The 27,819-nt window shown below is 33.1% G+C and overlaps 1 pseudogene; it reads right to left on the reverse strand.

Annotated features, from left to right (window-relative positions):
• Positions 1 to 18,611: 18,611 nt before the first annotated feature.
• Positions 18,612 to 21,118, reverse strand: LOC133185697 (uncharacterized; annotated as a pseudogene).
• Between the last annotated feature and the right edge of the window lie 6,701 nt (positions 21,119 to 27,819).

Consider the following 27,819-nt stretch of genomic DNA (forward strand, 5'->3'; position numbering starts at 1 on the left):
AAATGATGGCATAAATATGATCTGGATCGAGATTTGTTTCTTCAGACAACTATGATTCATTTTAAATTACGCCTGCCAACTTAAGTACGAGGGAATTTATATGTTTGATAAAATTTGTTTTCCTGTCTGATTGTTGCTATATTGTAGTTGCTAGTTTTGAAATATATTTGAAAAAAAAGAATAAGTGCTTAAATGGGCACTTTTTGGCTGGTTTGATATGGTAAAACTACTGCAATTTTGAAACGCTATTATTATTATTTTTTATGTTGGGCGAAAAAATTGCTGAATATATAAATAAAATTTCATTACCAGTACATGTATGTTATCTTTCTTTTAAAAAATCAAAATTTTGAGTGTAAGATTTGAAATTACATTGAATACATATAAAATCTATTTTTACAATATTGACAAAATTGTGAGAATTGTTTGTCTTAGTTATTCGATATTTCTAATTCGTTTTTACTTAAATAGCGAAATCACCATATGCTCTAGAAATCCATGTGTTCCTTGAAATAGAGTTCGCTAACAAAGGAATTGACGCCGTAAACATCATTATTTTTTTAATCGCAAAAATATCCAGTCATGTACTCCAACATATTTCAAGTTGAAGTCCATCTTGTATTTCTTATAATTATTCACTGACGATTGCTTCCAAACGTTTTCATCAGTTACACGGAGGACCTAAAATCATTCTCACGATACCTGTAATCGAGCAGCATTATATACCCAAACTATGGTATCTTATTAGTGCAAATAGGTCACACAATATTCTACGCGCATAAATTGACATTTTGTTGATAATATATTTTGAATAAACTATTTTACTTAAAATACGAGGGCCGTTCAAAAATTACGCGGACTCTGCTATTATTTACTCTTACAGACGTCATATAGAATTAAAATTTCTCAGGAACATATTTCTTAAAAATTCCAATAAATTCTTGGTAAAAATTTTTGATTTTATTTAATATCTCTTAAAATTATTGCCGTTTTGATACTGCTGATGGTGATAAACGGAGCACGGCAAAAATGTTGAAAAACAAACATGCGGTATCCAAAATTTTATTCATTTATTTTCCATATTTCACGATATTATTCAACAATTTTCTCTAAAATTTCTTTTTATTGTTTTATTATTAAGTATTTAGATTTCTGGCGTAATAATTGAAGTATTAACAGAAATATTGTAATTTTTCTCCGATGTGACCCCTACGAAATCAACTACAAAAATGACGTCTCGTGATTTGACGGAGCAGTGCACTTTTATCAAATCATGTATCATGCTGCATGGGAAAACGCCAATAGAGACCCAGGATAATCCTATTGCAACATGTAGTAAACCAGCGGAATATCCGAAACATCTCTACAAAATGTAAAAAAAAAATCCAGAATTTCAAACTGATAGACCTTAGTCAAAAGGCAATACGTAAGGAATGGAAGAAGTTCATCGACAAACACTGATCTGGGCTGTTAAGAATTTGATTGAGATCGACTGATGTCAAATATCTGCAGTTTTGGGGTTTAACACAAACTAAAACACACAATGATAGTTTTATAGTTTTTAGGCTGAATCGGAAATGGTATATGGATGTTTATTCTGAGTGGATAAGGTAACCAAACTATACAGTATCAAATACTAAGGGGAAAATATTGAGAAAATGAAAGCTCCCATTTTTAGCTCACCTGAGCTGAAAGCTCAAGTGAGCTTTTCTGATCACCTGTTGTACGGCGTCCGTCCGTCTGTCTGTCTGTCCGTCCGTCTGTAAACTTTTCACATTTTCAACTTCTTCTCAAGAACCACTGGGCCAATTTTAACCAAAGTTGGTACAGAACATCCTTAAGTGAAGGGGAGTTTAAATTCTTAAAATGAAGGGCCAATCCCCCTTATAAGGGGAGATAATCAAGAAAAGACAAAAATAGGGTGGGGTCATTAAAAAATCTTCTTCTCAAGAACCACAGGGCCAGAAAAGCTGAAACTTATATGAAAGCATCCTTGGATAGTGAAAATTCTAAATTGTTCAAATCATGGCCCCAGGGGTTAGGGCGGGGCCACAATAGGGAATCAAAGTTTTACATTGAAATATATATGCAAAATCTTTGAAAATCTTCTCAAGAACCACTGGGCTAGAAAAGCTGAAACTAATGTGGAAGCATCCTTGGGTAGTGTAGATTCTAAATTGTTCGAATCATGGCCCCAGGGGGTAGGGCGGGGCACAATAGGGAATCAAATTTTTACATTGAAATATATAGGCAAAATCTTTGAAAATCTTCTTCTCAAGAACCACAGGGCCAGAAAAGCTGAAACTTATGTGGAAGCATCCCCGGGTAGTGTAGATTTTAAATTGTTCAAATCATCGCCCCCGGGGGGATAGGGAAGGGCCGCAATAAGTATTGACAGGGGGGTCTGGTGAAGAACAGCAGGGCCAAAGTAACTCAGGTGAGCGTTGTGGCCCATGGGCCTCTTGTTTAAAATGCCCGTGACGTTGAAAGTTTTACTGCGCCGTGACTTCATGAGATGCCCTGTTAAATAACTTGAAATTGATACCAATTTACATTATTTTGATATGAAATTTTGATGATCATATATGAAAATATTCTTTTATATTATTTATGACTTTTTGCTTGATTATGTCGTCAAAAATATTTTCTGTGCAACAAGTCCGCGTAATTTTTGAACGGCCCTCGTAAGAAATCTATGCAGTAGTTGAATGGGTTGATTGTTGATCAGTGGTGATAGGAAGCACTTATACCTCTAAGTGACAAACCCAGGACTCTAATAAAATTACCAGAATTTCACCAGATGTATTTTCTACATAGCATTACATGTATCACTAAGCGAGAATGGGTCACACAATATTCTACGCGCATTAATAAAATTGACATTTTATTAATAATATATTTTGAATAAACTATTTTACTTAAAATAAGAAATCAATTATTACGCCATGATTACGTCTGATACAATATGATTTTAAGAGGACAAAATTTTAGTTTCAAGTGAAAAAAAAACCTTGATGCATTGTCAGAAAGGATTGGAAGATTTAGGTGTTAAAATCTCATGTTAAACGGTTGAAAGGCAATATGAAAACCACCTATTTTTCTGTCTTCAGTAATTCAGAAGTGTTTACAGAATTAAATAGATTTACATAATCAATAATCTTGATTCCAGCTGGCAAAGCAGGTAACAATATAGTCTTTTTTTTTTTTTTTTTTTTTTTTTTTTTTTTTTTTTTAACATTATTACAATTGCCTTTTAGAGTAACTTGTATTGAATTCTACTAGGGATAATCCAACTTGCAATCATAATTCCCTTTCTAAGGATGAATTCTTCAAAACTATATGTCAGTTTTAAATATTTTAAATATTCAAATTGAATACGAATTAATATACCGCTACAGAATTCCAAAGCTTCTAAAAATTCCCTACAAACAAATGTCCAAAGAGGGTTCTACTAAATGTTCTACTAAACCTTTTTCTTTTAATCCTCATCAAAATATTAACAGCATTGAAGAAGAAACTTCTGGGTACTGTGCAATGAAATATAAAAGTAACAAACAGTAATCAAGCTCAGAAGTCTATTAAAGCAATGTAAATTTAGAGCAGAGCAAATATGGAACTCTAAAAACACCAGAGGTAGGACCAGGTACCACAAAGGAGTAAGCATCCCCTGTTAACCGGTCACAATGTTGATATCCTTGTATCATCAACTTTTTTGTAAACAGCTTGTATCGTTTAAGAAATTGTTTTTACGTATAGCATGCTCTTGCGTATCGAACCAACTGAGAGACATAAACTCTAATGCAAGAGATAACAGCATATTTCTAATAAATAAAGGAAGTTGCCGACAACATATTCAAGAATTAGTGTTAATCAGATATAGAACATGCACCAAAATCAAGAGTATAATACCTAAGACTTTTCAACACTTTATACAACAATTCCTCACGATAAATTAAACACTAGGCTTTTTGACATCATAGTTAGCAGTTTCTTCAACAAAAGTAAAACAAGTACATTTGTATTCCTTGTCATTGGTCATCTGCAAAATTATTTCGTTCAAAACTTTCTTACTCTTCTTTTTTTCTCATAGACTTCCAATTAATTTTATTTCAGAAACGCCCAACGACTCCTTCATTGTGTAATTTCATTGTCAACGTGGAAAAACGATTCAACCTGTCTTGTTAAAGATAAACATCGTTTGGTCAACACCTATAAATTCCTTGCTCCTCCAACTTTCAATCTGGAAACATGTAAGTTTACTTCTTTACTGAAAGTGTTAATCGGTAATCCAACTTTTAATCATAGTTCCTTTTCTATTGCGGAAATTCTTCAATATTCCCAACAATCAAATTGAATTTGAATTTACCATACATATACTGGATTCCTACACAACGTAAAAATCTTTACAAACAAAGATATATAGCGGGTTCATTTAATGTTCTATCAAGCCTCTTTCTTTACTCCTCACTAATATATGAACAGCACTGAAGGAGAAACTTCAGGAGTACTTAACGAGGCCGAGTCTAATTATTTCTACCCTTGAAATTTCGATGAATTTTTTAATTTTTACTATAATATTTATTGTTTTAAGATTAAAAAATCGAATGTTTACCGTCCCGATTTCTTAGGGGGGCAACAGTTGTCAAATTTTATTATTGGACCCTATGGGAATTTGCTTGAAAAGCGCCAAATTATCAGATTTCTCCATATTTTTTGTATTTCTGCCCTAGAGATTTATTTCTCAGCCAAGTACATGAAAGTTATTGTAAACAGTCACTAAATTGTGAAATTTCAAAAAAAGTTGACCATCTACGTTGGTCTAGGAATTATTACAAAGTTTATTTTTTCCATGCCCAATACCTCTAAAATTGCCATATTGCAGTATATATAAATATCGGTGTAGATGAATTATCGGCGCAGATGAATTATTTTGGTAAAAAAAAAGAGCAATGTTTAGATTGCTTGTATGTTTCTTTTGATTTTGTGTCAACAGTCATCCATGGACGTCTTGAATATACAAGCGAGTCATGTGTCATTTTCAGTGTCATGCATTGCTTAAAAAATCGGAAAACAGTGACGTCGTTAGAGCCATTACAGAATTTTTTCCTAATTATTGTCGTAAAAGCACATTTACAGACTCATGGGCGTTACAGATAATGTAAATTTTGTATTAAAATCACAATATTTGGGAAAGGTGTAATGTCGCACATATGAGTGCTGCGCAAAGTCATGCGCACTCGAATTAGAGTCGGCCTCGTTAAAACAATATATTCTAGAAGTGGTGAAAATCAGATGTGGATCCTTAAAAATTCCAAGGAACTTTAAGAAAATTGAAATCGCAAAATTTTAACAAAAACAATCACATCAAAACGTACGACACCTTATACAACCATTCCCCAGGATAAATTAAAGTCCGGGCTTTTTGACATCAAATACAGCTACTTTTTCAATAAAATTTACTTATCTTGCCATTGGTCATTTGAAAAATTATTTTGTTAAAAACATTCTGATTGTACACATTTGTGACCAACCGTATTATGAAGATGAACAACACAGTAGGTACAAGGGTTCAACTATTTATTGGATCCCATTCCACAATGATCAATAAGTCACACAAAGAAAGAAACAACCAATCAGCCCTATAAGAAATAAAGCACAAGTATATGACATCAAACAACATATTCAATTATATGCAGTCTTAATAAATCGACACGGATTTTACTAAAAATAGATTAAACCATTTATAAATGTTCGAAATTCATAAATTCCTAAATTTACTTCCCTTGTCATTGGTCATTTTGCAAAATTATTTCGTTAAAAACATTCTGATTGTACACACAAGTACTCTGAAGTTGACATTAAAAAGATGCTTGAGTTTCTGATTGACAATATCTACGTGGTTTTTGGAGACCAGGTCTTCCAACAATCTATTGGAATTCCCAAGGGTACTAATTGCACCCTTTTTAGCAGACTTTTTTGTATTCATATGAAGCAGATATTGTCCAAAATCTTGTACGTGAAAAGAAGAAAGCACTTGCTGTGGCATTCAACTTGACATTTAGATATATCGACAACGTATTGTCAATTAACGATGGTTATTTCCATTCTTATGTCGAGACGATATATACCGGTGAACTTGAGATAAAAGATACCACAGAGCAGAGTCTGACCATCTGTTTCATATTTGGATATTTTTCTTGAAAAAGACGTTAATGGTAATCTAACAACCAAGCTTAATGATAAACGATGACTTTAACTTTTCAATCGTCAACTTCCCTTACTTATGCAGCAATATACATTGTACCTTCATCACCTGCATACGGGGTTTATATCTCTCAGTTGATTCGATACGCAAGAGCATGCTCTACGTATGTACAATTTCTAAAACGAGGTAAATCACTGACAAACAAGTTGATGAAACAAGAATATCAGCAGTCTCGTTTAAAGTCATCATTTCGTAAGTTCTATGGTCGATAAAATGACCTTGTCAGAAAATACAATTTATCATTGAGTCAAATGCTGACTGACGTTTTCATATATACTAATCGTTAGGCCATTATTTACACACTGAATTGTCGACGGATTTTTCCGTTATTTCCCGATCATGACAAGGAGCACACGGCATGTGTGACCGGTCGGCAGGGGATGCTCACTCCTCCATGGCACCTGATCCCACCTCTGATGTTTTGGAGGTCGTCCGTGTTTGCTCTGCTCCTATTGTGTATTGTTTAACGGACTTTTGAGCTTGAATACTGTTCGTTATCTCCATATATTTCATGAATGTGTAGAAAGGGAAATAACTCATACAAATTACAAAATTACCAAGTCGTGTTCAGATAGGAATTTCCGTAAATATAAATAATTTAAAAAAGTATATTAAAAACAAATAAACAAGTAATAATTACTGTATTGTACCAATTTTGGAATTAGGTAACTAAGCACGCAGCAGGTTTTCTGTCACATATTTACATGCACAAATCTGAACCTTTATAAAAACAATACAAACTCGAAAACAAACACGATCAGGTGGTGATCAGTACCAGAATGGAGATCATGTTTATTTCAAACGCCCAGAAAGTGAAACGTGGAAGGGCCCTGGTGTAGTAATAGGGCAAGACGGTTCAGTTATATTTATTAGACATGGATGACTTTGTGTTTTGTCCACCAGTGTCAAATAAGAAAACAAAATACATCTGTGGAAGACAATGCACCTTTAGAAAATGAATCCAAACAAGACATGGTAATAGCACAACACCAGGAGAGAGATAATTGCGTAGAAGAAAATAACAGTGACTCTGATGTTGAACAGGATAACTTGGAAGAACAAAACAGTGTAGTGGCCCAAGAACATCATGAAGGCAGTAACAAACGATCAGAGTTATAGAAAGGACAAGTTGTCAAGTATCAAAATATACAGAATGGGGAGAGTTTGTTGCAAAAGACAGTGGACGAGCTGGTAAAGCAACGGGAAACAATAGAAACTGGTACAACCTGCGTTATTTGGAGCCAGGGTCTAACAAAGGTGTTGAAATCTCAGTTGATATGAAGAAAGTCCAGGATTTAGAGATCTGTGATAATGAGGAGGTGATGGTCTTGACTGGTGTGTGTTTCGAACAAGCCAAACAAAAGGAACTTTTGTGTTGGAAGAACAACAATGTATATGTTGAGGAGAAGGACATTGGCCAAAAATTATTTCAAAAAGGTGGATTTGCAGTCTCAAAAACACAAATAAAGGAACTAAGCACAAAGCAAGACTCGTGGCTAGGGGATTCGAAAAATATACAGAGAAGACATTCCAAAAGTATCGCCGACATGTGGTTCAGATTCTGTCAGACTCATCCTGACTGCATTGGCCCAGAGAAATTGGAACGTTCACACCATCTTCAAGGTTCAGAAATTGAGCGCAAGATTTATATGAAACCGCCCCCCAGAAGCTGGTTGCGAAGGTATTGTATGGCAGCTGCGTAAATGTGTGTAAGGGCTGTCTGATGCTTCTCTAAGCTGATACAACAGGGTCAAAGAAGCACACGGCGGGTGTGACCGGTCGGCAGGGGATGCTCACTCCTCCATGGCACCTGAGCCCACCTCTGATGTTTAGAGGTCCGTGTTTGCTCTGCTCCTATTTTGTATTGTTTAATGGACTTTTGAGCTTGAATACTGTTCGTTATCTCCATATATTTCATTATGAGCAGTGGTGCAGAGGTTTCAAATCTGATCCAGCAGTTTTCTTTTAAAAGAATGGTGACCAATGAGTAGATGGAATTCTTTCTTGTCGTGTGGATGACTTCTTCTGGGGAGGATCTGTTTAATTTGAACACAAGGTGATCAATGGAATAAGAAAAAACCTTTTTTGTTGGAACGGAATATGGTGATGAAATCAGTTCATTTTCCTATGTAGGAATCGAATTGTCAGGATATGAGAAAGGCATAGGAATTATAGCCCGTATAATTATCAGAAGAACATACAGTTCATCCCCATTGATAAGAGTTGTTTTGTAGATAAAGTTACCACACTGACATTGGTGGAAAAAGAATGCCTTCAGTCAAAAATTGGACAGATACTGTGGATAGCCCGACAGAGTCGACCAGATATCACTTTTGATGCATTCAATCTTGCCACGAACATGAAAAGGACCAATGTTTAGACTTTGATCGAGGCAAAGAAGCAAGAAGCAGGCTTGCTGGAGAGACGCTAGCAATAGCAGATGCCATTGACAGTGCAATGTACTTGGTTCAACTAAGCAAGTGTCAGAAAAAGTCTGAGAATGGAGATAAGCAGTTTTAGAGACTTGATCCAGCAAAAAACAATCATGGAGGTGAATTAGATAGAAAGTGAAAATCAGCTCACTGACTGCTGGACAAAAAAGGAGTATCGTGTCTGAATTTACTCAGAGCATTACAAGATGGTGTTTCGGTAAACAAGTGGTTGAGGCAATAACCAGACTCTACGAAACTCTGTAAATAGTGTATAGATGTTAAGTTTGCAAACCCCTATTTAGTTACATGTAACATTTGGTTATTGCTGCTAGAGAATTTCTTAAAAGAAGAAGGGTGGTTTGAACTTGATTACTGTTCGCTATCCCCATATTTCATACAGTTACCACACAAACTGAAAATTGAATATGATGAACATACATCGGGATCAATATTCAAAATGGAATCGTGTAGACTTAAAATTTCAGCAAAGAAAGATTGTAATTTCTTTAAGGCTATCCGATCTTCAGCCAGGAAGGATAACTCTTAAATTTATTATTTTATTTAAAAAGTCTCAAAATGAAGCTTAAAATTGAAATGATTCGTGCAACAATTTTCATTTTATGCATCTTAATATGATTCAAGGTTCTTTGAAGTCTTAGAAACGGTCTTGTACAAAGTTGACATTTAAACCCCATAAAAGAAAAAAATGAATTCATTTAAGAGAAATTAAATTTCCTTTAATCTAGCATTAGAATCGACTGCTTATTAGCATGATATGAAATTAGATGTGATATGTGATGTCTAGCAATGATAGCACAAGCTTTTTAGACTCTTTATTATATGACAACTGAAGTAAAAAGAGGAACTAAAATACTTTATAAGCATAAGAAAGATACAATTTTCTCCAAATGTCTGGATACCTATATTTTCTATCCTAAACTATATTTGTTGATCAATTTCAATTAGAAAATGCATAGCTGGTGTTTTTATTCGCATTTCTTGAAAATATATTTGAGATTTGAGATTTTTCCCTATATAATATGATTAACTATAATGATGAACCATTGGTAATTTCACGTTACTATGTGAAATCAGAGACATTTTTTTATATTTTAATATTATTATTGTATTTTATAAATAACAAATATTTAATTGTGAAAATCATCTCAATTCTCTCTCTCTCTCTCTCTCTCTCTCTCTCTCTCTCTCTCTTAAATAACAACTTATCAAATTATTATTTTTGGTGGAAAAGTTACCGGTAGTTTTTTTTTATTTATCCAGGTCCGTAGGAAGAATTTAACAAGCGAAAAAAGTGGGCACATTCATCAAGTAGTTTTTTTTTTCTTCTATAAAGTATACTATATATCGTCAACATTATTGGAGGGGACATGTCCGCCCAATGCACTCCTCGATTTCTACGGGCGGTCTTGTTTTTCACGTTTCATTTTACTATTAAAGTTTCATTATACTATTATAGTTTTTGATACATTAATTTGAAACAAATATAACTTTACATAATTGATTGTTTATATTTGGAAGTTCTTGATCTCGATCTCTCTTTTTTTTTTTTTTTTTTTTTTTTTTTTTTTTTTTTTTTTTTGGTCCAATATAGAAAAGACAAATGTTATGTTCACTTCAAAGGTTTCGTAAAACATTCCTGAAATTATTTTTTTTTAATTTCTCTACACATTTCCTCTTCTTACTTTTTTTTCACTTCGAACAACTCAGGTAACAGTCGTTTGATCATCTACATTATGTAGTTTTTTATGAATACAAAATCTTTAATATTTCAATACAGGTTATACACGATACCTTTCAGAGTTTCCATTTCCAGTGGAAGAGAATACTGGTATGAATAATTGTTTTCTTCTTCTTTTTTTGAATTCAATCTTTATGCTTTATGTGTGTGTACATGTCTGGTTTACATTATATTTTATACATATAGGTAAACTTGATAATAATGTATTTCTTTATCTCTTAGTTATTTCAGTTACTTCAGAGAGGAATGAAGAACCAACGATTGCAAACCACATGCAATACTTTTGTATGTACAATACCATCATCAAAAACAATATATCTAACCTTTTTAAACGAGATATCTTATTTTTTTTTTAGTGAATTACAGAATGATCTGATACTATCGTAAAACCATATTCTCCATTCTAGATGTATTCTGGTATTAAGTGCGATTTATTCTTTTTTCCTCAGTGGTTCTAGGGTTTGGCGCTGTGACTCTCGTCGTCGTTAGCTTGACAATCGGCTTCATGAAAATAAGGTTTGTAGTAATTTGATTATATTAGTTTTAAAAGTTACTAAATCAATAAATTATATCAATAATAAAAACTGGGAAGATTAGCATATGAAATGTTTTGAACTGTCGGACTCTATATTATTTAAATTTGTTTTTCAAAAGTGTGAAAGTGTGTATTTTACAAGATTTTGATTTTGCCGTATTCAAAATATTTTTTGTAAGAACCAGTAAGTGGGGCTTGCTATATAAGTATGATTCTTTTTTTGAACATTTCTGTCCCTCAGTCAGAAAGCTAAGAAATAAAGTTAATAAATCCATTTACTCTTGACATCATATACCTGGAAGTATATTGTCTTTATAACATTCTTTAGAAATGGAAATGAAAATTGAGAGTTTTGGGAGTTTTGAAGCAATTTTAATATTGCCGAAGTGAAAAATATCGCTTTCAAAATACTACTTTTATCCAACGTCAAGTGACAGTATATCACTAATGAACGTGTAATAAATATTGATTTTTTTTTATGTTTATTTCATAATTTGATTAAAATTGCATTTAAGTAATGCAAAGCATTTCTATTTAAGAAAACGCAAGAAAGAGTCATTACGGCTTCAGAGATCTACAGAAGCAGAGAACACCCCATACGAATCATCATTGGCCATCTCAGGTGGAACATACCTTGATCCTGACTACGAAACTATAGAAGAGCATGTTGAGGGCTATGAATATTTGCCTGAATCAAAACAAGAGTGGAATGTTCCTCTTTGCCTTTCTGAAATCAATAGCAGAGGATCATACATAGAACCTAACAATGCCTACGAATCATATTCAGATGCAATGCATGTCACACCTGCTAATAATTATTACTGTAATGATCACCCTTACCTGGAATTAGTTAGTGACCCCTCCAGAATAGATACATGTAACACGGAATTATCCGATGCTGAAAATCTCAAAAATTCTGAAACTCGGTAGATGAGACGATTAATAAACTATCCAAATGGATGAAACAAAATTGTTTGATACTGAAATAAAAAGAACCAATTTCTGTAGATAAGGTTGACTAGACAATCAGTGATCTGTCCACAATACTTGACATGGATTTATTCAGTACTGAAAATCTTAAAAAAGAAAAACAAGAACCCATTTCAACACCAAATTAAGTAAAATAATCAAATCTTGTCACAAGCTTATTTATACAAAAATATAATTCTATTTGTACTAGAAATTAAACCAACCAATGCATTTATTTATAGATACTCATAGCACTGCCATATTTAAATGTGAACTAGATTTCTGCTATGCTTTGTTTAGATTGCGTCGTTTCAAAGTTGATCAAATATTGATTTATTTATACATGCTTATTATCAAGCATGTAAGAATTAGAAACTAAATAGTTGATTTGATTGCTATGGACAATTATCGGTATACATTGTATTTTTTTTTAATTTCTTGATAACTCGTTAAAACACGCTGTTTTCTCTGCGTTATTTGTTGATTACAAATCAGATTTGGTGTTTGTGTTTTCAATCACTTACTTGCAAAGGCAAATTGAACGAAAAGCAGAATGCAAAATATTCTGGTAACACCATTAGAATTCAATGTAACAAATTTAATTTCATAAAATTATTTTATCAAATAAATAAATATATATATATATATATATATATATATATATATATATATATATATATATATATATATATATATATATATATATATATATATATATATATATATATATATAGTTAAATGTTCAAATAAAAACGTTTGGTTTCTTAAACATTTTTGAAGAATTATTTGTAACATCTATTGTGATATAAAGTGCAATCAGTTAAAATCAATTATTTTTCTCTTCCCTTTATTCTCTAATTAAAGTTCCTTTCCTCGAATCCGTTAAATACGTCATTATCACTGCTTTTTATTTAATTTAAAATGATCTCAACAGTAAATTTAAATTGTAACGTTATGCGTCATACAGCCATTCTTTTAAATAAAGATCATTCAAACGATCAGATGTATATATTTTTTTTTACGAAATTCCCCGAAATTTTGTTGCAATCTCTATTGCTTCCATAATCGAATATATAAAGAACATTTTCGTCCTTTGTCTTCAAAAGATTCAATTAGAATACATTTATTTCGTAACTATAGTCACAAGATTTTCCTGCTGAAATAAAACTTTGCAAATTTTGCTATGTTAGAGTGATATTAAGCCCCTCACTACCTCATTATTACATCAAACACATTTGTTTATGAATAATGACTGTACTAAGTCATTATAAGTAATTGTTGTTTTTCTTCTTAAAAGTGGATACCCATTAAAATCATGTCATAGATTTTAAATATTTAATCCTTGGAGGCATGATATAAATCCAATTTACACCTGAGAATAAACCTTCTTTGCTACATGTGATTAATTCTTAAATTATACAGCCAGAGTGAAAACAAATCAGTAAAGATTGCTGCCACCCCCCTTCCCAATCATTCAGTATTTATCGAGACAAAGACCAGGGGTCAGTCGATAACATGATTTAATTTATTATACCTGACACTTCTTTCCGAATCTTCTATAGTAAATCAGAGTTTTAAAAACCAATTTCTTCAGAAGTTGATAACTGATGTGAATAGTTCTTCCAAAGACCAAGTTTACAGATTATTTAAACCCAATTTCGGATTTCAAAAGAAGATTAATATATTCCTTCAAAACAAAGGAAAGTTTTCATGAAATTACGTAGATCAAATCACCTTCTATGTTTAGTCTTCAAACTAACAACAGGAAATAGGTGATGAATATCAATATATCTTATGATGTAAAGCTTTCTCAGAAGTAGGAAAAATATGTAGATATTATATACTGCAGCAGACCAAAGCTCAATGTAAATTCCTGGAGAAAACACTGTTGTGATGGGTCAAATATTTGTTCTGTACATAGGTTGTAGTATAGGCGACAATAACTACCTAGCTTCACTGCACATATTGTTGGTAATTGGTTCATTATGTCATCGGCTACAATATGTGCCGAGACAAGCTTTTTTTCTCTTGCGGAATGGATTTCAAAATGTATACTCACAGATAGGCACATATTGTCGTCGGCGACAATATTTGTTATAATTTACGGACCTCTAAAACATAAAGATGGGATCAGGTGTCACGGTAGAGTGAGCATACCTGCCGACCGCTAACACCCATTCACACCTGCTCCTTGTCAGCATTGGGGAAAAAAGGTAAACCCGTAGACAATTCAGTGTGTAAATAATGCCCTAACAATTAGTATGAAAAAAGTCAGTCAGCATTTGACTTAATGATAAATTGTATTTGCTGACAAGGTCATTGTATCGACCATAGAACTTACGAAATGATGACTTTAAACGAGATTGCTGATATTCTTGTTTCATCAACTTGTTTGACAATAACTTACCTCGTTTTAGAAATTTTTTTATACGTAGAGCATGCTCTGGCGTATCGAATCAACTGAGAGATATAAACCCCGTATACAGGTGATAAGGGTATATTGCTGCATAAGTAAGTGAAATTGACGATTGAAAACTTAAAGTCATCATGTTTATCATAAGACTTGTTTGTAAAAAAAGTATAACAAAATTCATTCTAAACACCAGGATATGCTAAACACTATACACTCAATTTATCTCATTTTTTCCATTTTATATGAAATTGCGCTTTTAACGATGTTTAAAGCTGAAAGCTAATTTTACAAAATAATGCATTGTACATTTTGAGGAAATTATTTCAACTTTGCGTTGTACAAAGCCTCTCATTATTTATGAGCAACCGTGCAATTTAAATGTCTGATAGTTTAAAGATATTATTTTATAGACACAAATGATCATTCCATGTGCTTTTCTATAATCGAACAACCTGTTATTTTAAATCTCAGAAATTACTCCTGTATTACTACCCAAAGAATAAGGAGAGAGGTATGTTTTGTCTACTGGAAAATAACATATTTTGGAAAGAATATGTGTATCGATTTTGTATTTAGGATGCCATTATTTCTTGATCAATTGCAAAATGTCCTTAATCTAAAAATTCTTCTTAAAATCAAAAATTGACGTGACAATAGCTAGCTGTATCGTGGTATTAAGGAGCCGTTACCTGTGTTTTCTGTTTTCTTGCAGATGTCTTTTAAGGCGACCATTGAGAAAACTGTTACACAAATTTTATTCATTATAGTGGCATTCAGTGTAAAACAAGGATGTATGTGTTTTAAATTCTAATTTACTGAAACATTTTTTTGAAAATTTATATAATTTTTAAAAATGAAACAGATCAATGCGACTTCTGTTGTATAACAAAAATGTGTCGAAGAAAATAAGTGATATGTAACACAGAGAATCTGTTTGATATATTAATCATTTTCATATCAAATTAATAGAAAAATTCACAGTCTTTATGTTTTGTATTTTCTTTCAGATTCAAATTATTATTGTAGTCTTTCACCTGGTTAGTAGACTTTTTAAAATTTTATTAACAAGGCTATCAGTTACATAAAATATTAATTTTAACAGGATATTTAATATTTATGACGATTATTTAACATTACACGTCAGCTTTTAATAACAAATCTGCATTCTAGTTTAAAAGAGTACCTGAACATTAATGCTTAAAATCTTAAAACAATATTAATTTATATCAAGAAAAAAAAAAAGAATTGAGCCTTTTGATTTTAATTTCCATTTCAAAAGATCCATGCGGATCCCCACAAGAATTATTTGAGCTGTTTGCCAGAACACTTAATTGTGCCTACGAGAGTGAATTCTCTCCGTTAGACAGATACCTCGAACCAGGCTGGTATAAGGCAGATAATCCAATACTGGATCAGTGCCCTCCACTCAATAGCTGTGGGACAATTTATCCTGTATGGATGAACGGTATAACTATTGTAAAGTTCCTTTGATTTATGATTGATTGATGTATTGTATGTCGAGAATTTTTCACTCATATAGAGACGTCACCATATACAGGTGAAGGGCTTCAAATTTTGACCTTTACTCGGCACTTAGGGCCATTGAGCAGTGAGGGATCTTTATCGTGCCAACGTCTGCCGTGACACGGGGACTCGGTTTTCAAGGTCTCATCCGAAGGACCCGCAACTTTCACTTCAAAGTGCCGAGCGCATGGCGAAGAAACAGTTGCTACCCATTTTTTATCGACTTAGGTCAGTCGCGGCCGAGATTCGAACTCACAACCTCCCGATCACGAAGCGAGCGCTCTACTGACTGAGCTACCGTGAACGGTATCTTTGATTTATGAAAGTAATTAACATTCCCATTGCAAATGAGTTCAACAATCTCAAACTCTGGAGTGATTCATTGACAGATTCTGTGCCTAGTATTGGTGATCCAGTTACTACAAAGAAAATTGTAAGACTGGATTTTCGGACTGTTGGTCCAAAGAGTACGACATCCAGGTTAAAATTATGTCTATTGTCTTCCTGCTTTGGACTCTTGTCCAGAAGGAATCTGCTTTGGTAAGTGAATTTCCATTTCTTTTAGTTGCAACAAATATTAAGATGTACTGCCTCTCAAACTCTACTTGTAACATATTATAATGAGCAAATTAAGTTTTAAATAGGCACTAATGGATCTTGTGAATATCCACCCTTGAAATCTAAAAGCTATAAAAGCATCAACACAATTATGGCCAAAGTTAAAGATTTTCAAAAGTAAGTCAAAACTTGTCAAGGCGAAAGGGCCAAAATTAATAGTAAACAAATGAATTTCAGAAGAAATATACAGGTGAAATGTGAATGTTTTAGAATCAGTCATTAAAAAGTTATGACCGAAATTTTTAAAAGTATGTCAAAGGCTGATGTCAAGATCAAAGAGTAAAAAATGTTTGTATTCTAGAAAAACTCTTGCCACAAGAAATAAAGCTGTGAAATACTGAAAACGTATAACATATAACATGGGTATTCTATATAGCGCCTTTCGCGGAAAGCAGCTTCCGCTAAATCAAGTACATCGCTAAAGGTCTTGTGTATACCGTAAATCTGGAAATTTTTACGTCGATTTATTTTTGCGAATCTGGGTCAAAAAGCTGTTGATTAATTTTTACGTTTCAAAAATTTTGCGAATTGACATTGGTGCTTAAATTTAAAAGAGCTTAAAATTTTCATAGCAGTTTATAAGTTACATGTACGCATGAACTACATACAGTAAATTACGCATGTACATACAATATTAAACGATGCCAACATTCAATAATCGGATTTTAAATGTACTTTTACGCATGTACTTACAATAAATTACATGTACATACAATACTAAACAATGTCAATGTTCAATAATCAGATAAAAATATTAGAATTAAGAAGATAAAACATCTAAACTATTTAAAGTTTTCATAACATTTTAATAAATCACGCATGTACATGAAATATATAAAACGATGTCAGGCTTTAACAAACCTTAAGATAAAAACATTTGTTCTTAGATAAAACAACTGGCCTCTTTCTTAGAGAAATAATTTAAAAGAGACATACTGCCTTTCAAACCATCGGATAATGTTGAATGTAGTGAAGGCACTCTTACGCATGGAATATCAGGGGTAATTAGCATGTAGTATAAACAGCTTTTAATATGACCTCTGCTTACAAACACCTGTTCATCTTGTTAAACATAGCAAATTTTCTTATTTTCATTTTTTTTTTTTTTTTTGGTTGATTTATTTTTAAGAAATATATTTTTGCGAATGCAATGCATGCGCAAATTTGCTAAAATTTATCTACAGCAAAAATTTCCAGATTTACGGTATATGTTCATGTACAGGACATTCAAAAAGCGATAAATCAAATGTATGCTAACTTGTTGAAAAGCAATTTCCGCTAAATATAGTATGCGCAAAATATAATACATTTACAGTATTAAAGCCCTAGCACTAACCGTTCAGCCAAGGTTAAAGTTTTTTTTTTTTCAAAAGTAGGTCAAACTCATAAGGTCAAGGTCAAACGGTCAATATTGTTGGTACCCAAGAGAAGGTCTTGTCAAAAGAAATGAACATTTGGAGCATACAATTACCTGATTTAACCGTTCAATAGATATGTCCAAGGTTAATTTTTTTTAAGTAGGTTAAACTCCAAGATCAAGATCAAAATGTCAAACATATTTATACCCTAGGAAAGGTCTTTTCACACGGAATACACCTAAAAGAAATTAAAGTCATACCTCAAACCAATCAAAAGTTATGGGTAAGGTTAAAGTTTTTACGGGCTAACAGACAAACAGATAAACTGACCAACAAACAGAGAGACTGACGGACGGACGTTCAAAGCAAAATATATATGTCCCCGCATCTTCGATTACGGATGCATAAAATTAATAATAACACTTGGTGTTAAGTTTTTTTTTTTTTTTTTTTTTTGGGGGGGGGGGGGGAAGAAGAGATCTGAGTGTAAGTTTCCATGAAGAAGTGCAATTAAGATAACGAGACGCCACATTGTACATTTTGTCTACATGCTATCCACAGTTTATTTAAAAAAATGAGGATAAATCATTTCCCAAAAACAAATATACTACATAAAATTTAGAAGATTCCATTCAATTATTTACAGTTTTTTTTACTCACTAGTCTAACACTGCCATTTTTTCAATGATAAAAATATAATGGTTGCAAAAGTTTATTTTCATTTTAAAAAATGAAACATTACGTAATAGAACACCCTTCCGGCTCCAAATAAAACGGAGAATCCTCACAAATAAAGGGAAGTTTTAGTCCGTCTTCTCCTGTTTAGTATGTGTAATTCCTCTCAGTAACCCAGCGCCACCTACCGTCGTTATGATAAGTCAAAAGGAGGCCAAAGATAGGGTCAACTGCCGTCTCACCCTCAATCCACTTGGATTCCAGTTCTGATACGTCACAGGTGTCCAATTATCAAAAATTAGTCTTTCATTGTCGTCAAATGTCAAAACATTGGCACGGAATGCAAAAGAGCCATTGAGATCAACTTCTGCAGAAAAAGGAAAGAAAATAATATCATTATTGAAATACCGATATCTGTGTCATAACATATAATCGTTCTAAACTCCATTTATATAATTTGTTTGTTGTTCTACACCCATACCCTTTAAAAACTTATAAATCGATAAAATGGAACTTATGTATCGAAAACCAACAGACATTCAAAGGGGAAATATCCCATTTGCGACCTAGGTAAAAATGTACAATTTTCTGATACATGAAAGCATAAGCCAACTTAGGCATAACTAGAATTCAATTTGAAGAACACAGAAAATAAATATCGTTGGATGGTGTTTGAAACTATATCCATGGCCTTTTAAATGAAAAAAAAATTGAAAAATTACAAATTTCATATACTGCAATAATCTCTGTTTCCAGGTTTAAGATGAAGTTAGTAATCTAAAAGTTCTAAAATTCAAATTTGTGGAATGCAAAAAAAGGGGGAAAAAGAAAAAATATAAGGAGTTTATACATTGATATAGATAAAAAGCAGTTCTTACTTCTACTCAGTTGCAAATTAGAGAAATTTATTAAAATATCATAATATAAGATTTATAAAACGTTTGTTAAGGTACTTTAAAGATGTGATGAAGGAGTAATTAATTACCCGGATGTAGGCGGTTTATCCCTAAAAAAATCTGATGTTATAGATAGTATAGTGTTTTAGATAGTATAATTACCCGGATGTACACGTTTAACCTAAAAACCTCCCAAGAAATCAAGGTATGTAATGTGATAGATAGTATAATTACCCGGATGTAGACAGTTTCCCTAAAAACCTTCCAAGATATCAAGTGTTTGTGATGTGATAGATTGTATAATTACCCGGATGTATACGATTTACCCCTAAAAACCTCCCATATTCGTCCCCATACCAGACCAGAAGCTCTTCATCCGGTTCTACGTCACGTTACGTCATATAGAAGGAGATGCCCTCGCACGTCATAGGGATGACATTTTCTTGCTGATATTTGGCGAGAGAGTTGACAAATCGTTACCAGTAACAACAGGATGGGTCTTCTGCATCGATGTTATAAATACCATCAGTCCCCTGTTTATCTACTTTTAAAAAAAATCTTAAATCAGAAGGGACTCCATTGTGTATAAAATATTTACATACGGTGATGAAATACATGAACATTTAAGGTGTCTTTCCGGGCTTGCAGGAAAGGCTCGAGAAGATGCGATTCAATGTAACACTATTTAAACTTTCAGAACGTAAACATCTAAAGAGACTTTGCCAATTAGAAAAAAACTTCATGTTCTCATGAACTACCGTGGGATGAGTAAGAATATTTCCCTTGTGAAGTAATTGAAATAAAAAAATATAGTGCTTTTTTCAGAAATGATCGTTGAATGACAAAAATATGTGGTAAATCATTAGTAAATAATGTAGAAATGAATTTAATTTTGAGAATTCATGAAGTACATGAACAACGCTTCACGCCTGCATATTTATCATGAAGCGCTTTTCTTTAACAAATCATCTATGGATCAAAACATTAGATACTTCGATACAAACCCTAACAAAAATTTACTATAGTTAACTATAGTTTATTATAGTTAAATCTATGGTGAAAACTTTGATACTTTGATTTACTATGAAACTTTACTCGAGCTTTTTTTTTGAGATTTCAAAGCTTAAAATCTTTAAAATTCTATAACAGTAAAGTAAAATTTGGAAGTAATGTGTGAATATGCAAAAAATATTTCAATTAAATATAAAAAATGTGCATAAATGAATTGAAGAAAAAAAAATATAACGATCTGAAATCCATAGTTGAAATACTTTGATTTACTAGAGTGAAAAAACTTTGATACTATAGTAAACTATAGTTAACTATAGTAAACTATAGTTAACTATAGTACTTTTTTGTTAGGGAATGATTGATTATAGATTAAATTGTTCTGTTGTTGTAGTAATTTTAACAGCCTTTTCGATGTCAGCCTTTTAGATGTTCTCCTTTAAAACATTCTTTTTCAAACATTGTATATCGGGAATATATAGAATGTCCTGTATTTGGAATGGATATTTCATACTTGATTTTGGATGATTCTTCAGATAATTTTACCTACCATGAGTAAAAATCAACCTTCCAGTCTACATTGTGAATAAGTCCTTCATAAACCCCGAGGATCGTGAACTTCGGTACTAAGGTCTCCGCCCACGCGCCCATTCCCGCACCCGAAAGTGACGAGTTTTATTGAGAATCTAGGAAGGGTGGTAAGGTCAGCTCGCTGGTGTGGAAGCGAACCTAGAGGAATCTTACATGTAAAAGATAATGTCAACATGAAACAGAGGTCAAGGACAGATAATTAAGTAATTTTATTATGAAATATGTGGAGATAATGAATAGTATTCGAGCTTAAAAGTCCACTAAACATTACAAAATAAGAGCAGAGCAAACACGGACCTCTAAGACATCAGAGGTGGGATCAGGTGCCATGGAGGAGTGAGCATCCCCTGCCGACCGGCCACATCCGGCGTGTGCTCCTTGTCATGATCGAGAAATAACAGTGTATCAGTGATATGTTTAGAGATGTTATACTAAAAAAAGCTCAAGAAATATGACCATAAACGACGCCCTGTGTCAGGATTTAGGCATGTTCGTCTACGTCATGATAATGCTCCTTAATCAATTTTTAAAGTCGGAGAAGGTTACCGTCTTGCCACACCAACCGTACTGTCCAGATCTAGCCCCATGCGACTTTTCCTTTTTTCCAAAACTAAAAACGTTCTTATCTGGCCGTGGTTACAAGTCCCGATAACCCATTGGCTTAGCCATCAGCAAGTGCCTCAGATTTCTACCTAAATCAGCGTACGTAACGCATTTCAGAAATAGATTCAGAGATTGAAATTATTTATTTCAAACCGCAGAGAATACTTCGAAGGGATGTTATGTTCATTTTACTATTTGAGTCGAGTGCTTTTGAGATATCGCACAATACACATTACAACCCTCTTACAGTTTACTCGCTTCGTGATCGAGAGGCCCGGGTTCGATTCTCGTTCGCAGCGCCGCGTCAAACCTAAAACGTAAACAAAGGTCGTGACTGTTCCTTCGCCAAGCGCCCGACACTAGAAGTAAAAGTCTTTTGTATGAGACCTTAAAAATCGAGGTCCCGTGCAACGATAGGCGTTGGCACGATAAAGAACCCTCACTGCTCAATGACATGAGTGCCGAGTATAGGTCTAAATTTGAAGCCCTTTCGCCATCATACGGTGACGTCTCTATATGAGTGAAAAAAAAATTCGAATGAGACGTTAAATAACATACTGAAACGTTTAAACTAAGGGTTCGTTTTCAAAGGGAAAAGAGTCTTAATTTGGACAAGTATAAATAAAATTTTCCTCTGGCTCTACTTCACTCTATGATTAACACTGGGAATTAATATTATTTACAATGATTATTGTTGATTTACTGGGTTACCTGTCCCGTGTTCTATTTTCTTACAGCGATGACACAAACTGAGGTTCTTTCTTACTGGGTTAAATGTAGAGCTGGCTGGGCACCTTGCACTGTGTTCCACAACCAAGTTCTACGAGTACTCGGTGTCTCACCCTTATTCAGGATTACTGCACCTCTTATATCCCAACCCCCTGGTTTACTTTTCACTAGTGCTACTACTTCCACCCTAGACTTTCAAACTTCTCTCACTATGGCTACTTCAATAATTACCTTCTTTTCTTCATCAGAAGCTTCCAATCAGTACAGACGTCCGACTTCAGAATGACAAATACTGCCTCTGCAGCCTTTTATATAGAGAAGGGCTATACCATCCAAACAGAGGTAAGCAGGCTGCTTGACTATACCATTAGTCCTAGTCACACCTTAGTGTTTGGAAGGTATAGACCCATTGTATTACTCATTACAATACAATCAATCAATCAATTGCACAGTTTATGATTTTTAGGAAAGTCCGTTTTCATGTGTAAAATATCAAAAAGACAAGTTTTTAGTTTATCCTGATGAATGTTTTACAAAGTCTCATGTTTGATGCTTTTGACTTTAAACAAAAAATGCCAATATTTAGTTTCTAAAGTTGTATTGCTCGTTGATAAAAATCAGAGGATTGACCGATTGATAGACTGTCATTGTTTTACGACGAATTAGCCATCTTTAAGTCAGATTCCGGCAATAAAAATACATTAAGAGAAAACTAAAAAGCGGCATTTAACGAACATTACAAAGATTACTTACAGTTATCTTTCTTTCTCCACTCAGTTATTTATTTCACTTCAGAACCTTGTATTGCTATTAAGTTTCTTTTCTAAACCAATTTGTAAAATAAAAAAAGAGACCATTCAGTTAAAACAGAAAGGCGGTAATCAGTGATCATTAAAAAACAATTAAGTTACTGAATGCCTTGTACATTGCAGTGTATTTCCATGAAGTTATCTTTCACTCTTCAGTCGCATTCAGGTGACCATTCAGCGGGCGAATTACAATTAGCTCTCTGGATCTCTTCCCTGTCCTTTAACTCGTCAGTCGTCATTCAGTCACATTCAGGTGACCATTGAACGGGTGAATTAGAATTAGCTCTCTGGATCTCTTCCCTGTCCTTTAACTCTACACTCGTCATTCAGTCACATTCAGGTGACCATTGAACGGGTGAATTAGAATTAGCTTTCTGGATCTCTTCCCTGTCCTTTCACTCTCCAGTCGTCATTCAGTCACATTCAGGTGACCATTCAGCGGGTGAATTAGAATTTAGCTTTCTGGATCCCTTCCCTGTCCTTTCACTCTCCAGTCGTCATTCAGTCACATTCAGGTGACCATTCAGCGGGTGAATTATAAGATTAGAAATCTTGTAAAATAATGAAGATCTAACACAAATGAGAAAACCAACATATTATTGGAAGACTTTGTCTCCAAAAATTACAAAAATATTGTCAATCAGACATTATAAGGCATATTTTAATTTCAATTTCCAAATGCATGTGTAGAGAATCAAAATTTTGTTTTTTAACATTATTTTTCTAAATGTATCCTTTCATGAATGAATAAGTGATTTTTTTGCAAATTATCTTAAAAATTAGATAAGTGGCAATGACTGCATTGATTATACCATTTAAGCCCACACCAATTGTCTACCTGTAGGCAATAGTTTTCCACTTATCCTAAAAAATTTTAATTTCTTGATGCAAAACATGAAATTCGAATTAAATAATGTAGAATTATCTCTTCAGACGTAGATTTTTAAAAAAACATTTTGTGACACGAAGTAAAGACATATATTAACGTACTGAAAGTACAAAATACTAAAAGCAATCATTTTTTTATTATTATTATTTGAAGCAATGAACTTTATTAATTGCATGAAAGTAAGTGATTTAAAAAAATATGTTAAGCTTGAAGCATTAGGAAAATAGAAAATCGTAAACATTATTAAACTTAATCATTAATATAAGTATTCATAAAGAGGAGGGGGGTAGAAAATATTATTATGACATACTCAGTACACATAAAAGTAATTTTAAAAAGAACATTATCTAAGTTTACAAAGTGAAACTGAGACAAAGGATTTTTTTTTTTTTAATAAAATCTTGCTAATGCATAAGCAGACACACCATTATCAAATCGTTAAAATGAGACACTACTAAGTCAGAAACGCACTGACATTCCCATTTTTTACTGACAAACTTAGATAATTACTAACAATATACTGCCTTTACTGCAAAACTTGGACAATTACTGACCTTTTTACTGCTGATGCTGATAAACTTAGAAAAGTACTGACAATCTTAGTCGGTGCTGATAAACTTAGACAATTACTGGCCCGAATTACTGTCCCTGCTGAAAAACTGAGACAAGTGCTGACATCTACTGATAAGTACTGCCCCTATTGTTCTCGCTCTCGGGGAGGCTGCAGTGGTGTGACAATGATTCTGTGATATTTTACTTTTAATTTAGAAAAAATCTTATTTTAGAAATAAAGTTTCAGTTCCCAGACAGTTAAAATTTTTTAACTATGAATTTTTTTATTGATATCTGTAAAATAATTCATAACGAATACGATGCACTATGTGTGAACTATGTGTGAATCAAGTTTAAATAAATGTGTTGAATAATTGCACTTTATCCCTATCCCTGTTCAATCAGATTTCATTAATTTATTCCTTCACAGGCGGATGCTAAATACACCCGTCTTTAAATGTTTAGTTTGCATTATTTCCTATTTTCATCAATCGGAAATACATGTTTGTAATATTTTTTATCAACAGGACGGAAACCTTTTGTTAATAAAAGTCTAAATCTACTAAGACTTGAATAATTATTGATCGGTAATTTCATTTCTACATGTTTTTGGACATCTGTACAAGTCATATATACCGCTGTTTGGGATTTCCGGTTTCAATTGATCACAAGTGAGTTCTCTCATGAACGAGAGAAGTGTGGTAAATATCTTCAAGAGCTTCAAAATATAAACTGTGCCTTCTTAATTTTGTCACTAAAAACGTTATATCAAAGAAAACGCTTTATCGCTTAAAATATTAGCACACATGTATATTGCCCAAGTTAAGGAAAAAACCCAATATCTAGTATACATGAAAAGGATTTAGTGCTATTTTCATGGTGCAAATTTCTGTGACCATGTGGTACAATGTACAATCGTAATCATTATTATTAGTATTTATTTATTTGTTTCAGTTTTGATTAATATTTTTCACTTTCTTTTTTATAAGATTAAGATTATACACTTTAGGTCCCCACCATCTCCCGTGCCGAGTTGTCGTGCATCTCTCTCTATTTCGTTCCCCCTCCTCTCTCTATCTCTAGCTCGCTCAAAAAAATATTGTAGCAGGCGAAGTGAATGTAGATAGTTTTACATATAGTTAAACTCCGACTGCAAATAAATTTCTATTGTTACGATCTGGTTGCATATAAATTGTTTTCGAATAATTATTCTTAAATTGTTTATAAAAAGTTTAGAAAATATACTTGGAATTATTCCATTTTTTTTAGATTGATAAACATGAATGCAAGCGACAACACATTCATTATTGTTTTCTCACTTTACCGTCCCTTGAAATGTACATCTCACACCAACCCGATTTAACAGATAATATTAGGAAGAAGCCTCTGAAAACCAAATTTTTGCAACACTTAAGTGGTGATTTCCCAGTGGCGGATCCAAGAATTTCATAAGGGGGGGGGGGCTGCATCCGCCTTTTGTTTCCCCTTTTCATTTATTTACTTTTGTTTGTTAGAACTTGCAGCTAAATCTTAAAAGTTTGTGTTTTTCCTGAATTGGATTTTCACATTTCATTTTTAATTAATCAAGACATTCGTTTAATTTATCGAACATAAATCTATTATATATTTTTTTAGAATAACTTGTTTATTTTAAAAGGAAGGACAGATTGTAGATTGCATCATTTTTAATATGTATGTGTTGAATTGGTCAAAATTGTGTTGAAGAGCAGAGAGGTCTACCTGTCGCCGTTATGTTGCATAACTAACTTTATCAAAGACCTTAATCTATTTAAAACAAATGCCTTATTTATTTTATGTTTTATTCGAGTTGGCAGGTATTGTCCACAGTAGTCTACACAACAGTGGGGCAGCCGGCAAACTGGCACATCCCCCAACATCAACAATTAAGTTGTGCCCTCCCTGATGGGAAAAGTAGCACGCTGGGTTGACCTCAATCATGCTACGGACATATTTCAACACAAATTATCTTTAATTATATTAATTTTAATTAATTATATCAATCATATTACACAATTTTGCTTTAGATTTACTCTATATCAGATATAATTTTCAAAGTCAACATCACATATATCAACATCAACCATCACATATCAACATCAACCACAACAAGTCAAGAATATAAATAGTTCAATGGTTAAATTGAAGGTGACGATTTCGCCACATGGGCACCGCAGGTGCCCACCGCCACCTGGTGGGGGTAGGCAGCTTCAATTTAACCGACCACCGTGGATCCCTAGCCTACTCAAAACCCTCAGCACCCCACCCATTGTGAATACCACTTTCTCATTGTCTCCACTACTCACTGTATCTTCGATACAAGATTAAATCAATTCTTTATCAGCTATCCCTGCTGTATTAAGATAAATGATCTGGTTTTTGTTTATTCTGCTTTGGGTCTTTTTATTATCCTGATATTTTTAGTAACAACTGGCTATTTTTACTGAGGCATGAATAAGAACTAAACTAGTCTGGTGTAAGAATATGTAAATAATATCAATCTCTAATCCCCACTTACCCTATTCTTGTATTTTTATCTATTTGTTTATTTATTTATTTATTTATTTATTTAATTTGTTAATTTATTTATTTTTAAAAGTAATTTGGAAAGTTCTAAACTACTTTCCAGCTGAGATTGCAAACAAGTAATAAACTAGTTATAATTGTAACGGGGACCGTTACAGATGTTCCCCAAACGCTCCCCAACACCCTTTTGGTGTCTCATTTCCTGTAAGCTTCATTAAATAAGGCAATGAAGTATATTGGTCGTTTTTCGCATTTCACGCGCACGCACGTGCATGCATGTGCAGGATGACCATGTCTTCCCCTCTATACTATTAATGCATCTTTACATTCTCAGTATCAAAACATTTCATCAAAAATATATAAGTTCCGGCTATATCAAGTATATTGGTCATCTTAGCATTGCGCGCATGCGCACCTACATGCATGTTCATAATGACCACGCCATCTTGTCTACACTTATAATTTGTCTGTTTATTCTTAGTATCAAAGCTTTTCATCAAAAAATATAAAAGTTACGGCTATATTAAGTATATTGGTCATTTAACATATTGCACACGCGCGCATGTGCATGCATGTGCGTGATGTCCATATTATCTTGTCTACACTTTTATTATATCTGTATATTCTTAATATCAAAGTTTTTCATCAAA

Source organism: Saccostrea echinata, unplaced genomic scaffold (assembly GCF_033153115.1).
Source record: "Saccostrea echinata isolate AGI-Se365-2 ecotype Australia unplaced genomic scaffold, CSIRO_AGI_Sech_v1 ptg000012l, whole genome shotgun sequence".
NCBI lineage: Eukaryota > Metazoa > Mollusca > Bivalvia > Ostreida > Ostreidae > Saccostrea > Saccostrea echinata.